Source organism: Hibiscus syriacus, unplaced genomic scaffold (assembly GCF_006381635.1).
Source record: "Hibiscus syriacus cultivar Baekdansim isolate YM2019G1 unplaced genomic scaffold, ASM638163v2 tig00111689_pilon, whole genome shotgun sequence".
NCBI classification, from domain to species: domain Eukaryota; kingdom Viridiplantae; phylum Streptophyta; class Magnoliopsida; order Malvales; family Malvaceae; genus Hibiscus; species Hibiscus syriacus.
In genome coordinates this window covers 1-18,827 of record NW_024063154.1, presented here as the reverse complement: position 1 = coordinate 18,827, position 18,827 = coordinate 1, and the positions used below count along the sequence as shown (strand labels likewise).

The 18,827-nt window shown below is 32.6% G+C and overlaps 2 pseudogenes; one reads left to right on the top strand and one right to left on the bottom strand.

The window, feature by feature from the left end:
* Positions 1–280: 280 nt before the first annotated feature.
* Positions 281–2,530, bottom strand: LOC120167552 (annotated as a pseudogene).
* A 6,612-nt stretch (positions 2,531–9,142) lies between these two features.
* Positions 9,143–18,512, top strand: LOC120167566 (annotated as a pseudogene).
* The last annotated feature ends 315 nt before the right edge of the window (positions 18,513–18,827 follow it).

Genomic DNA, 18,827 nt, shown 5'->3' with positions numbered 1-18,827 from the left:
AGCCCGGTGAACCATCTGGCGGGTGGAAGTCGGAAAGGCAATAGTCCAGTCTTGAAAGGGTGTAATTGCAGGCAGGTTGATGCTCAAAGAGGCAGCGATCCGGTATCGATCCCGAGCTAACATTCTCGGGTCAGAAAAGGAGCTTAAGGACCAAGACATCATCAACTTATGAACCCCCCCCCCAAAAAAATTTGTCAACCAATGCTTCATCTCTAGCAGTATTTAATAGTTATAAGTTTCTATACAATGATGGAGGGCTTCATAACAATGTCAGATATCGGAATTAATATCCGATTATCCGAGGGAAATTCCAATTGTTCGATACAAATTCTAAAATTTAATGGCAGAATAGATATCCTATCAGCTGAACCACTGAAACCATGGGTAAGCTTTGATGAATGATACAAATTCTTCAACTTTAGTTTCATTACGTTGACAGCTTCATTACAGTTTTTGTATAGAAAGCTTCGGATACCGACACAAAATATGCATAAACATTCTCTTGAACATGACAAAGAGGTTCAAAAGGAGTTCGATCAAACAGAAACAAGAGAAGTTGGCACACTTACAGATCACTAAAATCTTACAACTACGATGGATATGTCATCCTTGCTGTTCCTATTAACAGCTTCCTCAGTTAGGTGCTTTGCAGCAGATCTAGCGTCCTTAATGCCTTTGATAGCATCGACAGCTTCTTGGTTCGACATAACCTGGAAGTTCGAAGGAGCAGACCATTAAATCACAGATTCAATGTGCAGTTTCGATAAAAGGAAAATGCTCTATGCACTGCTAACCTTCCATAAACCATCACTTGCCAATATTATGAGCTCGGTATCATCATCGATCATTTCAGTGGCCACATCCGGCTCCGAAGTAAGATGTTTCTTTAAACTCTTGTCACCAAATGCCCTGGCCACTGCCAACTGACCGTCAACACGAGCGACGTCCCCTGGAATCAAAAGCAAACATGCAGCTTTCCATATGAACAACATTCGATAGTGGTGATCGAATTGTTAATGTAGTTTCCAAATAAAGTCGAAAATATGATTGGCACCCGTTACCTGGAAAGTTCGAAACGAAACCACCTCTATTTCGATGCTCTCCCTTTCAGAAGCGGGCTCATGATCAACTGAAAGCTGTTTAGCCACACCGTTCTTACATATCACAGCCCGGGAATCGCCAACATTTGCTACTACCAGCTTCTGGCAGTTGATCAATATTGCTGTCACTGCTGTTGAACCCCCTTTGCCCGAATCAATGGCCTGTTCCAATATATTTGCATCGGTTACGTTATACGCTTTCCTAATCGCATTCTCCGGTTCTGTCCAAAAGTTAGGCTGCTCTCGAAAATGAAACAGAAACGTAGTCAAAACCAATAGCAAAGCATTGTAGGAGAATATAAGATAAGATCCAGCTGATGACAGACATTACAGATTACCTCGTTCAAGATATTGTTAACAAATTCGTCTTCAAATAATTGGGAATAACATGGCTCAAATGACCGTCGAATATGGCAAATAAACCGAGCTCGTTGTTGTCGACTTGCCTGAACTCCGCGAAAACGTAGTCTTCCATAGGATGGTTTGATTTCCCCTTGACTAAATGATAACCATGTGTTATGTTCTTTGACATCTTACTCTTCCCTTTTCCAGAATCAGCATTGGAAGGGTTTATGCCAACTTTTTCTTGAACTTTTTCCTGCAGTAAACCAATAATATAAAATGCTTAATAAACAGTAAATTTACACAATTTGCATGGAAATTACCATTGATGAGGATAGCATGACATCTACAGCAAAGCATTATGCTGAAAATGGGTAAAAAAATTCAAAATGAAAAAAAGGGTATTTCAATTTGGCCCTAAGATTTCAGGAAAATTATCCAAAACATCATTTATTTTCCCAAATTTATCAAATCAAATCACCATAAACTAATTATTAGAGCCTATATACTCTAATTTCCAAATTTTCATAAAAAAACGATCTATTCAAACCCCATATACAACTCCAAAAAATAAAAACGGGTTCATAGAAAAATCATAACCCATTTGAAGATAATCTAATACAATACAACATTCCATCCTAAATTCCTTATAAAACAAGGTCCAAATTTCAGTTCTTAGATCCTAAATACATACATACACACACATGTGTGTGTGTATAATCAACAGATTATGCAAAGTATAACAAGACAAAGAAAGGGTATTTAAAAACCCCAGAAAAGAGAGGCGATACCTTCATCTTATTGAGGATTTCTCTGCCAGACATAGCTTCCTTAAAAGGAAAGAAGTGGTGTTCTTATATATAATATGTATATATATGTTTTGATGTTAAGATGACACGGTGGCCAAAATTAAAAGGAAAAAAACTGAAATTGAAAGAGAGAAACAAGAGGAGAGAAAAGGAGTGTAAGGTTGAAGGAGGATATATCGTCTGATCACACGCCGCGTTCTTTGCTTTAACTACAATACGCGTTCTTCACATTCCCCCATCACCCATCTCCTTTTTTTTCCTTTCCCTTAATTTGTGTCCTTTTTCTTTTCTTCGGTAAAATAGTTTAATGGTTATTAAATTATTTTTAACTATTACTAAAATTTTAATAATTATAAATAATTATTAAAATTTTAATAGTTATAAATAATTATTAAAATTTTAATTCGATTATAAAATGATTACCATATTATGAATTGTCCTTAATAGAATAAAGTGATGTTTTAGATTAATGAGTAATTTAATAATTTGTTTAACTCATCAATTGTAATTAAAGTTTTAATTTAATTTCTTTAATATTTTTGAAAAAATAATTAAAAAAAGTAAATCTAAAAATTTTACAATATATAAAAAATTCATAATTTCTTTTTAAAATTGCTAGAATTTTTTTAAAACATCGAAATGAAATTTAATTACAATTGAAAGATTAAATGATATATGGTTTAATGCAAAAATAAGTGCTTAAAATATATATAAAGTTAACTTTTAGTGTCTAGATATTTTTTCATTAAAAATTGATATATAACGTTTCTAACGTTACACTTTTAGGTGCTTGAACTATAACGTCATCAAATTCAACCGCTAGGTGACATGTGTCACTATTATATCTTTATCAAATTTTTATTTTTTAAAAATAATAAAAATATTTTTATTAAGAAATTAGAAAAAAATTATCCTCCCCTCCCCTCCCTCGGCTGTCCCCCTCCCTCTCAATATTTGGGATTATTAGAATTAAATTTCAACCAAATTCTCCACCTATTAAATTTAGGAATAGAGATTTAAAATTTAAGATTTAGGATTTAGGATTTAGGGATTTGGGGCAAAGGCAATGGCAATGTTCGATCAATGATTGAACGATGATGAGTATGCAACCTTTTGGCGACGGAGATGGTGGGCAGAAATGGCCAGTAATAAAGATGGTGGTTAAAGACTACTGGTGACAATTGCAAATGAGTTTGTTTTGGGTTTTTTTTTTGTAATTCTAACAAAATTTAGATTTTTTTTAAACAAAATAAATTATAATTTTTTTATTTATTTTATTTTGAAATAATTTTTTTAAAATTTTATAAGTCTGACATGTGTCATATAACAATATATTTTAATGACGATTACAGTCCAGGCACATAAAAATATAACGTTATAAACTTTAGACACCTAAAAGTATAACAGAAAAAACGTTAACCGCCTATTTTTAACGAAAAATTCTTTAGACAGTCAAAAGTTAACAAATAAAATAAAGAAATAAGAAATAAGCGAAAATTATTAGTTACGATTTTAAAAAAATAAGATATTTTAAAAAATTATGTAAATTTTCAATAAATTTTTGTATCATTATTGATGAGATTGTCTATGCTATCAAGTCAATTAATTACAAATCTTAAAGTATAAACTTCTAATTTATGATAATATGTGATTCTACCTCAAATATTATTAATTGTATAAATGTACACTTACTATAACAATCAATCCTACTTGGAAATGATATAGCAAATTTTATAAAACATAGTGAAAATAAACTACTTTGTTTTTATGGTACGTCTTTCTCGTCCTTTTGATACGTTTTTAATCTTTTTTATCGATTGTTTGAACATTCTTTTCGTTTATCTTTTTCTTATAGTTGAATTTAATGTCTTATTGACTGATCAATATGACACTTATTTATTATCATATTGATCTAATTGAATTAAAAGCAAGACTAAATTGATAGAGTGTATAAATATTAAGGACCAAATGTGTAATTATGATATTTTTAATAATCACGTCACCTAATCTAATAAATGTTAACGGTAAGTGACTGGATTGAAATACTTAAATAGTTAAGTGATTTGATTAATAAAAATATAAAATTGGACAATAATTAAATGGTCATACGAATATTTTACCCTTTAATCTAATATAGAAAATTAAAATAGAATTTATGGAACAAATTAAGATATTTTAATACAGGGAAAGAGGTAGATGAGAATTTGATTGGATAATGATAAACCACGGTTGGTTGGATTTCGCTGTCTTGCGGACAGTGTACTTCTCCTTTTGTGAAATGACAACCGTAATTAAGGGGCCAAAGAAAATTGGTTGTAAAATTAATTCGCCAGTCAGCACTCTATTATTGTCTTGACTGAGTCGTAAAATAGGGTTGTTACGCATTACAACTTAATAATTTAAGGTTGAAATAATGAACGTAATTGAAAATATTATTAGAAAATATAATATTTTATATTATGAATAACTTAAAATAATATCTTTTTTTAAATATTTTTGACTGAACTTAAATATTATAAAGAATGTAAGATTTTTGGTTGGCAACAAAAAAATATTATGAAAAATATAATATTTTAGGTTAATCAAAAAAATTATAAAGAATGTAATATTTTAAGTTGCTTCCAACGTAAAATGTTATATTTTTTATCACATTTTCAGTCGCATTTATTTTAGTCATTTTTAATCTTAAATTAAGTTATCGTTTTTTAGACTTTCCTAAAATGTAATTTCGGGTTTATTTTTAAAAATATAATATTTTAGGTTCACGTATTTAATTACTTAATTAAATAATAATAATAATAATAATAATAATAATAATAATTTTAAGGTAAAAATACATGTATAGTCACTAGAAAAGTTTTTGAGTTGTTTTGTAATAACCAAAAATATGGTTAGTGACCAAAATGAATAAATTTAAAGTTTGATGACTAAAGTATAAACTTTAGAAAGTTTAGAAAGCAAAGTATAATTTTGAAAAGTTATGTAACCTGGTCCCGTAAACGAATAGTTTACCCCCAAGAATGACGTTTTCATGGGTTTCAGATTTTTCGAACGAAGTTTATGTTAAAAGCTATTAAGTGTGAAAGTTCGAGATAAATTCGGATAATCGGATCGAATTGAATCAAAAATTCAAGAAATTTTGCTAGATGATAAAGCAATGGTAAAAATGAATTTTCCATGCTTTAAAAATGATAAGATTTAATGTGGACCATTGAATTTAAGTCGATTTCCATGTTAAATTTTAGCCATTAGATTAAAAAGGATAATATTGTAATTTTGAAACTTTACAAGGGCAAAGTTGTAAACTAATAACTTCATGGATTAATTTCAGCCCTTGGATGATAAATTTGATATGTGGCATAATTAAGATCATTGGATTTTAAGGTCATAATAGTCATTTTGGACTAAAATGAAATTTAAATTCAATTAGGTCATAAAAATCTAAAAAGGACTAAAAAAACAATTCAAGAACTTTCTTGAATTTGTTTGCTTCTGCCGTGAGTTACAACAAAAGCAAGGTAAGTTTTAAAATTGATTTTTAAGCATTTTAAATTAGATTTAAGGTTAAGCCATGAAATCCAATTTTATTTTCCATTGAATCTTCTTTCATTTAGTACCATTTTCATGTTTGTTCGTGCTTATAACCCTAAATTTATATATAAAAAAAGTGGATGAAGGGATGATGAAATTTGAGGTTTTAAGGCTTGAAAATGATGATATAGCTGTTGTGATGTTGATTTCACGTTTTAAGTAATGAAAAATCCATTAATTTTCCTTTAGGGATCCATTTGGAAAAGATGAAAAGTTATTTTCCTTTAGGGATCCATTTGGAAAAGATGAAAAGTTATGGGGTTGATGTTTTGAATTCATCTTTATATTATATATGATAAGAATATTATGTTGTATGCCTTAGCATGTTTATTCAAGCTTGAAAATGTGAAGAATGATTGAATCCTAATATGACCAAAATGACACTTTAGGAAAAATTTGAGAATTATATTCAAAGCTTGAATTTGATGAAGGATATGATAGAAAATTACAATACATGTTTAAATTTGTTGCTTGTATATTGAAAACACCTTGGAAGTGGCTTATTAGGTCATATGATTTTCTAAGGAAAAATTTATAGGAAAATTCAAGTGACTTATTTATGATATTTATTATCTTTCAATGATTAATTTAATGATTAAGTTATTGGATTTAGATTTGAAATATTAAATTTTTTATGATTAGTCCTTAAAGCCTAAAAGAGAAAAATAAGGGATTAAGATGAAATTGTGATTTTAAAGGTGTATTCAAGTAAGTTAAGGTGGAAAGAAGTGTCGGAAACATTGTAATTACAATGTTGTATTGGAATGAATATTATGAATTTTTCCTACTCTATATGTGTTTGGGTTGAATGGATTTTAGCATGTATTTTTTATTATTTGTATTATATGTTTGATGTACTTATAGACATCAATCAAAATCGGGATCTAACTAGCAACAAAGGAAAGGAAAAAGATCGAGCTTAAAGCTTAGTGAGACTTATATTTTGACTTGTATAAAAAGTGTCAAGGTGAGTGCAATGCATACATAACATGATACATGAATGTTTTATACATCATTAGGAAGACTTGCGATGAGTATATCTTATTTATACTTACATGATATTTATGTCATTAATCATATGTTTGACATGTTAAATATGTAAAAAATTAATATAAATGCATTGATCTTTAGTTTATTTATGATGTTATATAATGAATGTTATTTTTGGTATAAATTATCCAATTATGAATTATGTTGATATACAGTGTCATGATTGAAATAAATATAGACTATATGCCAAAGTAGGTCATTTAGGGACAGGGTATAGTTGGCATGCCATAGAGTCCAGCAACATGTTGCATATTTGATTTAGCATTACAGTATATATAAAAGACACTTAATGTATATGGTAGGCATGACCTCATGTGTATTACGGTGGACATGATCTAATGTGTTTTACGGTGGGCATGACCTTATGTGTATTAGCACTTTCGGTGCATATTTAACTCGTGTACCCAGGGTTTTCATAGGCTTATATTTGGGCTATGGTTATTGGTTAATAAATTATAAGCAGATGATTAAGCTTATGAGCTTATGAAATAAATGACAAGTATATTGGTAAGAAATTATATACATTGTTTATTTCATGTTAATATGTGTAACATGAAGGTAATATAGGTAAAGTGATCATGATGAATTGAGTATTGTTATTTCTTTATATATACATTGTATTGCATTGATTATTATTATTGCCTTATTAAATGTATATTTAGCGTGTGATGATTTTCATGCATAGGTAAAAAGCATAAAATTGGAGTAAGGAGTATCAAGCATCACACTCATCGAGAGGTATATCTACAGTATCAGTTGTCATGTATATAATAAAAATAATTGGTTTCTACTAGTTTAGATAGATATATCTGGTAATAAATTATAAGCTAGTCATGTTGGTAATGATGAATAATGGTTAAAATAAACAATGGATAGTTTATATTAATGTTTGTAATTGTTAAATGAATTGCAAGTTTAATAATCTGGTAAACAATAGAATAAAATAGAGGTCCTAATTAAGGTTGAATATAGGCAATTTTTGTGCAATTATTAGTTATGTACTGCTATGTTGCTACCTGAAATTGGATCTAGTTTGGTTAATTAAAAATTGATATTACTTGATAAATCAATAAATGATTTAAATTGAAATGTTATAAAATTAATTTGTAACATTCTGACACGTATTTGAGAATTAATATCGACATTATTCTTTGCATGGTAAGATCTTACATTCATGGTAAGATCTGACATTCATGGTACTCAAACTTGAGACCTCAAGGAATAATAATAATAATAATTCATTGACCATCGAAGTCGCTTGTTCGTGCTAAGTCTCACGCTTTTCATTAATCAAAGGTTTGATATCCAATATTTATGAATTTCACTTAGATGGTTTAATTATTTCTTATTGTTGAAATCATCAAGTAATCTCAGTAATTAAAGAGATTGTTATTCTCTTTAGAGATTTTATGTTAAAGTAGTTGTGTCTGTAGGATATGTCTGCGTTATCAATGATTAAAAAATTTTGAACAAATATTACCTTATAATTATTCCAAACTATTAAAAAAAAGTATTCCTTATTGTTATGACCATTTAGCTTAATAATCTAATTATAGAGGCTCAAGTGAAAGTCACCAACTGTTTATGATAATCATTCCAAACCATGTTTTGATTGTAATAATTTTGAGTGGGAGGCACGCTTGTTTTTGGTTTTGCTCACGGTCCTTTCTTGTTTGCATTGCATATTGTGGCAAGGGTTAGTGTGAGTTTTTGTTTTAGCTGTGTGATTATGGTGTACTCTTTTTCCTCCGATTATGATCAGGGAATACTTTTAACGAGATTAAATCGTTTAAGGTCTGACCTTAAACAAAGGTAATACTTCCTAGTTAAATGATTGCATATTATGGCTAATTTTTTTATTATTTCTTAACCTTAAATGAATTTTAGAATAAACTTAATATAATTATTATTTTTTGATTAAACTAAGGTAATTAACAAAGATAATATATGTTTTAAATACTATCAATCATTTAACTACGAACTCCTGATCACTTTTGCAATTGCTGGTGGTCAAACTCATGACCTTTATAAATAACAACGATTCTTTTAAGTATAGAAGTAAGTTGGTTCATGTAAATATAATTAAAATATATAAATAATATAACTGATTTAAGTTTACTTCGCAGATAAAATGCCACATAAGGCTATAATGATATTATTTTAAAGGTCGACAATGGCTCAGCCCAGTTCGGCTGTTGAGCTATGTTACCTAAGTGGGCCACAATGGCGGCTCATTTGTGTCTGAAAATGAAAACTGAACGGAGCGGTGCGTTCTAGTTCATCAAGATTCAAGAAATCAAATTTACCTGTAAATATAACCCCGGGGGGGGGGGGGGGAACAATTACACAGCGGAGTCCTCCACTAACGAACATCTTTTGTTTTATTCTTCGATCTCTTTGAGAGCTCAGAGAAAACAAATCTATTTCTCTCGATGAAAACAGGGAGTGAAAATCACTGAATTAACGAAAGAGAAAGGTCTTCCGAAATCGTAGCGGTGAAAATTTAAAAGAAAACAACACTTCGCCAACATGAATAAATGCATGTAATGCAAGGGAAAAAAGAACAAGTTGTTGTGGTAATTTTGTTGTAAGGTAAATGTTGATGGTGTGATTTCACTATCAGGAAAGAGTGAAATTTTGTAATGGGTAGTTGCTAAATTTGTTTTTTAAGGATTCTTTATGTTTTGGTTTATGTTCACATGTCACTTTAATATATCCTTTCTTTAACCTTATAGAAAAATAAATCTTATTTGTTGTGTTATTTTTCGAGGTGTCTCTTTGTTTGTTTTGCTTTCACTGTAAGAGCTTATGAGCATGTTATGATTTCAATTTTTGGGAAGAAAAGTTTCCTTTTTAATTGGATCTTTAGATCTTGAAATGTGGGGTTTTCTTAGTGTGCGGTTTCGGTTTTTTTTATTTTAAATATGTGTTTTTATGTGAGGATATTCATGGATTTTGTTTTAAATTTCTGTTTCAAGGATTGGGTTCTTGAGGCTGGTTTTGGCAATATGGAACTGGGTATTGAACTGTAATCGAAGAATGGGTGGAATGTGAATGTTTGAGGGTTGGAACTCGGGTTGATTTTGATCTTTGATGTCGAAGGGGTTTATATGTAGAAATGGCTGATATAGCAGGTTTACAGGAAGCAGCAGGTCTAGATTTAGTCAAGTGGAGTTGATTGGTAGAGGATCATTTGGTGATGTCTATAAAGCGTAAGTCTACTTTGATTTCTTTCATTATCACACTGCTTGAGTGGATTTGCATTGTTTATTTACATTCTGTTATAAGCAAAGAACTTCAAGCGAATGTAATAGTGTTACTCTTGATTTAATGTAATATGTTGCATGTGTTCTAACTTTGTTACCGCCTACCGGTGTTTAATCCAGGTGTTGCTTGGTGTCTGGTAGGAGTAAATTGGTGGAATAGTGGTAAATAATACTGATGCTATTGTTGAATTTATATATTTTCGTGTCTAAGTTGAAAATATACCATGTTTCTAAAATTTGAGATTGTACTTTTAATTTAAATACAAAGGAAAGAAGATCTTCCGTGAGTGGGGGAAAAAGGAGTCTCAAGGGATGTTGGGTGCTGAATGAGCCATAAATTGACATCTTATTCACTTCATTTAGGAGTTTATGGAGACATCTAGTTAGTCTATGTAATAATAAAATAGGTTCAGAAAATGACTGGTGCAAAAGTAAAGAACTTATGTACTGTTTAGGAGTATCACTAATTTTTAACAAACTATTGGAATGGATTGCAAGGTTAGAAATATTGAGCGCCCTCAATAAACTTAGTTTTAGTTATCTCGTGTTTTATAATTGCAGAGTGTTCTCATTTGAATACCCCTTGGAATAAAGCCGATTATGTAATAACTGGTATCTCCTTTGTCCTAGTCAAGCTGGTATTTATCTCTTTTTCTCAAGTTTATCAGATAGATTAGGCTGATATTTTTGAAATAGGGTTCTCTAGTAAGCCATTTACTGTCATATTTATTGCCTTTTTTTTAATGGCGTGTCAATGCCTGGAAGCACATCATGTAAGTTGCTGGCATATCTGTTGGTAATTGTTGTAGTATACTGACATTGATCCTTTTTAAATTAGTTAGAGAATTGACTTTCTATTTCACATTTGAAGCATGTATGGTACTTTATCTTGTTTGACATGTAACTTCTAGTTATACTGCAAGACATCTCTGACTGTTCTTTGCCATAACCACATTGGAAATGCTATGACTGTTTAAATCATGAATCATAATTGATGAAAATGAGATGGGTAGCTGATTCCTCTCTTGATTGCAGGTTTGATAAGGAACTGAAGAAAGAAGTTGCTATTAAAGTTATTGATTTAGAGGAATCGTAAGTTGGTAGCTTTGTTATTTTTGTTTAATTTATTATTATTTGTTAGAGTTTTAAAGGCAGGTGGTTGCTATGTGCAAGAAAGTCTTATTTATGATCTTCCTTTCATTTTCAATTTTTTTTTTAATTATTAACTTGCTCTTTTCCTCATCTTCCCCTCGTACTCACAGTCTGTATAATTGTGAGCTTTTCTGATGAGAAAACCTTTTATCAGTAGTTTGTACATATTCAGCAAAGCAATTTACTTCCCATTCATCCAAGAAGTCATTTGCATGTGAGTTAGTAGATGCCTTTATTTACTGCAAGTAGCTGTGGCATATAACAACTTCCATTCACATATTGTGTGTTTTGCTATTCATATTTTCTGTTTCTTGCATGCTTTATTTTTATTTTTGCATTTTGCAGTGAGGATGAAATTGAGGACATCCAGAAGGTATTACCTTGTTATCTTGTGAGCTAGTATCCATATTAATTAATGAGTACGTTACTAAGTCTTCCATATGTGTTTTTTTTTTTGTTCCAGGAAATCTCTGTTTTGTCACAATGCCGCTGTCCATACATCACCGAGTATTATGGCTCCTATCTTCACCAAACCAAGATATGGATAATAATGGAATATATGGCTGGTGGTTCCGTTGCTGACCTAGTAAGTTACTTATATTACTTGCTTCTACACATTTGGTGCATGATAGTTGATTGAATAATGAAGAAGCTTTGCTCCTAAATTTTTATGAACTCTCTCTACGTTTATTTCTTGTTGAAAGCTTATTGTGATTCTATTACATGCTACTGAAGTTGATTTGCTTCTATTACATGCTGAGATTCTTTTGGCGTTTATTCTTGTTGAAAGCTTATGGTGATTCTTTATGTGCAGCTCCAGTCAGGCCCTCCATTAGATGAAATGTCAATTGCATGTATTTCACGGGATTTACTGCATGCAATTGAATATTTACATAATGAAGGAAAGATTCATAGAGATATCAAGGTTTTCTTTTTTCTTCTTTCTTCACCTCCCCTTATAATTATAATGTAGTTTTTATAAAGATGAGATAAAAATTTAGAGCATTTGGTTTTTGAGACTTGTATAGTATATTTTTCTGCTTTAAGTTATTTGTCTCATTTATTTTCACCCTTCCTTTAATTTATTTAAATAGTTTATTAGTTGATTTATACTTTATTAACTGACAAGATTTTTGCTATCTCTGTTGTCAGCGGCAAACGTTTTACTGTCTGAGAATGGTGATGTTAAGGTACTTCTCTTTAATGGGCTCGCATTTAGCATGAATCTTTGTATCGAGTGGTTATGAGTGTATGTATAAACTGGGTGAACGTATATGCATTTTGCTGCTGGAAGTTAATTTTATGGCCTTGCAACAGGTTGCAGACTTTGGTGTTTCAGCGCAATTGACAAGGACGATCTCACGGAGAAAGGTACAGTATTTTCTTTAAGATGCATCATTTTTCCATTAAGCCTTAATGCCCTTTTCTGGATTTGTTGCTTCACTTTAGAAAAAAATTCTATGCTTTTGGTGACTTTGTGATCTCTCTCTCTCTCTCTCTCTGCATCTCCCTATCTTTGCTCTTTAGAAGATAAATTTTAACAACCATTTTGGCTAAGTTTTAATTTAACCAAAGCTTTTGTTTGTCTCTTTCTATTCTAAATCAAAGGTTACATTTGATTTAACATCTAGATCTTGGGAAGAAAAAAGCTTTCAGTTTAAGGTTTTGTACTGAAATTTAGTTTCCTGAAAACTATTCAATGCTTTTTAGTCCATGAATTAATAAAAATTGAAAAAATGGTTACTAGTAATATGAGAGTTAAGGTTTTAGGTGGTCAAGGGAAAAGGTTATAATATTTGTATGTTATGGAACTGAAAGTTGGACATGCAATTGGAAATGCCGAAATGGCGGGGTTCAATTTGGTCATGAATACAAGTGATTTTGGATTGTGACCTTTTATATGTACTCTCCCTTTCTAACTATTATATGCATCTTTCTTTAGTTGAATCAGGAATTGTCTTCTCTAGGTAAACTGCTCTATCAAATCGCTGCTTTAGCATGGTATTGTGGCATTATTGCCAATTGCCATCAGTTTGAATTTACCTCCAGTGGATTTGTCACCAGGGCCTTGGTTGTCTTAGAAAGAAACTTGAAATGATGTTTATCGAAGGATTAAATCAGCCTGCATTCCATTTACCCCGCAATTTTTTTTATGCAAACTGTTTTACAGGTGGTCTCATTGTTGTAATGATCATCAATGAACTAATATGGTTAACATTGTTCAGACTTTTGTCGGAACACCTTTCTGGATGGCACCAGAAGTGATTCAGAATACAGATGGATACAATGAAAAGGTACTTTAAAAGCTATGCATTGGAATTTTTCTCGAGTTACTGCTATTACCTGCTATCCATCTGCTTATCCTCTTCCTCTTAGGCACATATGCACAGGCTGCAATATATTTGTATGCTAAGCCTTGTTAAGTAATGAGCATTCCATCACTGGGCTCTTTGCTGATACAGGCTGATATGGTCTTTGGGGATAACTGTGATTGAGATGGCCAAAGGAGAACCACCACTTGCAGACCTTCATCCTATGAGAGTTCTTTTTATAATACCTCGAGAAAATCCACCTCAGGTAATCTCAATAGCTTTTGTTATCATGATAGGTTTATGATAAATGAATTTTCTATGTTCTCATTCTCATTATTGAATGAACATATTTCTGGTTAAAATATAATTGAAATTTCTATCCCACAGTTGGAAGAGCATTTTTCCCGCCTCATGAAGGAATTTGTTTCCTTATGTTTGAAGAAAGTACCAGCGGAGGTAAACAATTGTTTTTTTCCCCCTTTCATTTTCTTATCCCTCTTTCATGGTCAATTTCTTTGTAATGGGTACACACATACTTTTCCACTTTAATAGTGTCGGAGATATGATTTGTGTATTCAAGGTAAATTGTGTTTGAAATCCAGTTCTTTTCTTTTGGGGCACTCAACAATTCCTTTTGTGTTTGGAAAACTTCTCGTTTTCTACAATGAAAGGGATTGTGTTTGACTCCAACCAGTAGGGTAAGGTGTAATAATTTAGTAAAATGGACTATTTTGATATCTAGTTTTCTCCCAACTCTATCAGCCATCAATTAAAGTGCAACATTACCTTGGTTTTTTGGCGTCTAAAACCATTCTTATGTAAGTGATCCTAGGGTTATTGGCTTAATTATTTCTGAATGCTGTAAACTGCCTATGCTTTTCTTTTATCTGTTTAATTTCAGAGGTCTAGTGCCAAGGAACTTCTCAAGCATCGTTTTATCAAAATGCTAGGAAGAGTCAGAAGCTTCTGGAGAGAATTAGGTACCTTTTTGAACTTGGGGTTTCATAATCTACATATGATTGGAATCTGTATCTGACATTTTTGAGATGTCAATGCACCTTGGAGTGCACTATGCTTATGGCATATATGTTTCTGACATGTCATGGGAAGAGGATGTTTAGTTCATAGTACCAGTCTTGCATTATTTATTGTAGTTAAGATGCTTGTGTTTCGTGTTCTCAATAGAGAGCGCCCAAAGTACCAACTAAAGGAAGATGGAGAAACCCACAGAAATGGCCCCAAGGCTGTAGGAGAATCAACTGACACTTTGAAGGTGACAAGAGATATTATAGGTGATGAAACTGTTCGAGCTAGGTGGGTTGATTGTGTTGTTTAAAAGTATTTTCCTTTTATCTTGATGGGATTCTTATTGGCTTGTTTGCACAGCAGTAATGCGGGGAAAACATTCAAAAGTGCTGGATGGGACTTCAGCATCGTGGATCAAATAGTACTGGTACTGTCCGTAGTCTTGCAAGACCTCCTCAGATTAGAGAAAGGAAACTCGAAGCTTCATATATCAAGCGATACCAAGAACTCCAGAAATTGGTAATGCCCTTAATGAATCTTGGGAACTTCTTTTGGGAAAGACACAAGAGAGTCATATCGTGATGAACATCAAGATAATGAAGAAGTAAGGTTCTTTCTGTCTCTCTCACACTGCATGAAGCAATGTCCAACAATGCACTTCATCATTGCTTTTTGGCATCAAAAGTTCTTCCCTTTTGTCCTATGCCCTTAATAAAAAGATGTGTTGCATTGGATGATCTAGTTCTAGTGACTTCAAAGACTTCCATTATTCTGTCTTTCATTGGCAGGGAGGTTAGTTTTGATTAAATCGGTTCTATGTTCACTTCCAACTTACTTCTTGTCTCTTTTCAAAATTCCCGCCTCGGTTATTTCTAATCTCAACTCTATTATGTCGAACTTCTTATGGGGAGGTGGTACCGAGAAAAATAAGATTCATTGGGTTAGTTGGCCTAATGTGTGCAAATCTAAGGATGAGGGGGGTTTGGGTGTGATTAATTTTAGTTATATGAACAGAGCCCTTTTGGGGAAGTGGTCGTGGAGGTTTGCAAATGATAAGAATGCTGTTTGGAGGAGGTTGATATGCTCTAAATATAATCTGGATCCTTTTCACTATTGTTAATAGCAAAATTCCAACTCAAGCTTCTTGGATTTGGAGGTCAGTGGTGAATTCGCATTTTAAAGAATATTCATTCGGCTCTAAGTTTCGCAGCATGTGCAGATTTCAAGTTGGGAATGGCCAGTTTATTCGGTTTTGGCAGGACAATTGGGCATTGGACTGCCCGCTTAAGACCTCTTTTCCGAGGCTGTTTGTTATTTCTTCAAATAAGAGTGGCAAACTAATTGAATTTGGCGAGTTTAGTTCATCGGATGGATTTGGAATATCCAGTTGAGAAGGAGTTTGGCAGATTGGGAATTTGAACAGTGGGCTAATATGATGAATATTGTTTCTAATTTCTGTTTGTCCACAGAATCTATTGATGGTCTAATTTGCAAAGGAGACGGGGGTGGTGTCTATACTGATAATTCTTGTGTGAAGTTTTGTAGCTCGACTTCCCAAGAGAGTTCCTTTTGGAAGAAAAACTTGTGGAAAGGATTGGTGCCCCCAAGAGTTGAGTTTTTTTATGTGGCAAGTAGTTTTACAAAAGCTGCCAGTGAGGACTGAACTGGTTAAAAGAGGGGTTACGGGTATTGCAGATTTGTCTTGTCCTCTTTGTCATTTGGTTGATGAATCTTCTTCACATTTATTTTTCTCTTGTGCTGTGGTTTGGTCACTTTGGAATAAATTTGTGCAATATTAGAGTCTTAGTTTGGTTCTTCATGAGAATGCGCAGAAGTTCCTCCAAGCTTGGGAAGAACTAAATCCTAACTCTGCTATTTGGAAGCTAATTCCTGCTGTTGTTATTTGGACTGTTTGGAAAGCTAGAAATGATATTGTGTTCGAAAGAGGGATTTTTGACCAGACAAACCTATTCTTTATAGCAAGAGTTAGGCTTGCATCTTGGTTCTTAGCTAAGTTTGCTGACACGATTATTTCTATGGATTCTCTTATAAGTGACCCTTCCCTTGGGGACTCTTGTTTCCCACTCAACAAGTCGATTGTCACTTCCATCCCTTGGTTACTCCCTCTTAAGGGTTGTGTTAAATTGAATGTGGATGCAGCTACAAGTTCGGATTGGAAGAGTAGTGGAGTTGCGGGGATTCTAAGAGATGAGGAAGGTCTTCTTTTAGGCTCTTTTATGGAAGCTACTGGTCCGGGTCCGCCTATTTTGATGGAGTTAAAGGCTGTTCAGAAGGGATTGCATTTCTTTGATGCAGTGAGACGAGGCATTAAGGGTCGGTTGATTATAGAAACTGATTGTAAATTGGTAGTGGATTGGGTTAAGGATGGGACTTTGTGTCCCCAACTTTTTGTCTTTATTGTCAGGGATATAGCAATCAAGATTAAAGAAGTGGAGGGTGTTATTAGATGGGTTGCAAGGACAACCAATATTGAGGCTGATGGGTTAGCTAAGTCTGCTATTGGTTAAGTACAGTGTGTGTAGGGGTATTTTATTTTGGGTTTTAACGCTTGTTTGTAAAGGTCTTTTATTGTTGTTGTAATCTTATGTTTCTTATTAATGAAGTATAAGGCACTCTTTTCCTCCTTCTGATGATAAAGGAACTCATTTTGAGTTCCTTAAATCATGAAGGGTTTTTTTAATGAGGCCTTCAATTCCTATAAAAAAAAAGACAGAGTGGAGTTGAACATATGATTATATTGACAAGTATGATCAAACTGTTCGATAATTCTTTTCTTGTTTGCCAATAACGCGGCTTGAAGTTAAGTCCATGGCTGGATTCACCCATCATTTCTGTTAGATTAGAGCCAGTTTCATATAATCCTTTCTTTTTAAGTTTCTTATACTTAACTATATACCTTGTTTTTGAGGATATGAGGCCAAGCTAGGTGATGGAAGCTTATATCGTGAGGCGCAAGTCACAAAAATGTGCTTGAGAAGGCACAATATTTATATATTTGTACATATACGAAATAAGCTAAATATATATAACAAAGTTCATAAACTCGGAAGAGCTGCCTAGTTTTGTCCTATAAAACATGCAAAATTTTCTTTTCATTTTTGGCCAATATGCATGATTTGTCTATAATCCCAAGTTTATTATTTTAGTACTCGCATATTGAGATATAGAGAATTCAATATTGTTCCTTTATTATTATTATAGGTACAGTTAATGAAGAAAATGTAAATATAAAGAAATTCAAGATAACTTCAGTCAGGCTGGCCATTTCTGTGCCTATCACCTTATAGAAAGCACAGTCGTATGAGGTGTGTGCATGATCAAATGTGCCTTGCATGAAATGGTCTGAAGTGCTTTGTTTAATAGAACTGCCTAGGCATGTGCCCTTACACACTGACTATAATGTACTTCTATGTGAATATCTTGTGACATTGTTTTTGGGTGATCTATTCCCAGGATGAAATGTCTTTCAGCAGGTCAGGAACTATGGTCTAAGATCTTCTAGAGGATCTCAATCATCTGCATTGCTTCGTGATTCAAGCTCTCTTGTAAGCTTCCTTCACTTTCTTCTAAGTTATCTTTAGAAAAATATTAGTTGATGAAGTTTATGTTCGCTTTGTTTTTCTCCCAGACATAGATCTTATTAGATTTTAATGTGCCGTGTAGTCTAGTAGCGCATATGCTTCTTTCGAAGATGCTTCTACCAGTGGAACTATTGTGTTCCGTGGCCAAGCTGATGATCCTGATTCTCCTCAAACCCCAAGATCCAGACAAGGAATTCAAGATAGAACTTCGAGTGCATCAGTTGAAGATAGCGCTTCAAATCTTGCAGAGGTGGTTTTAACTGTAAACCCTTTTTTATTTTTCTTGTTTGGTGATGAATTCCAATGTTATAGAGCGTATGTTTTATTGATTACTAATTGATATTAATACGTCTTACGATATTTATATAGCTTCCACTGTTTGTTCCAACTAGTTTTGCTGTAGTATATCTCTAACAAATCCTTGTCTAGCCTTTTGTTGTATAATGTGTTTAGTATCTGGATTTTTCCGAAAGCCTTTTTGTTGTATGTGTTAGTATCGGTTATGCAAATTATCCTGTAGAAATCTGTGTTCACAATAGAACTTGAATTTATTATTAGCTTCGAGGTTGAGAGTGTA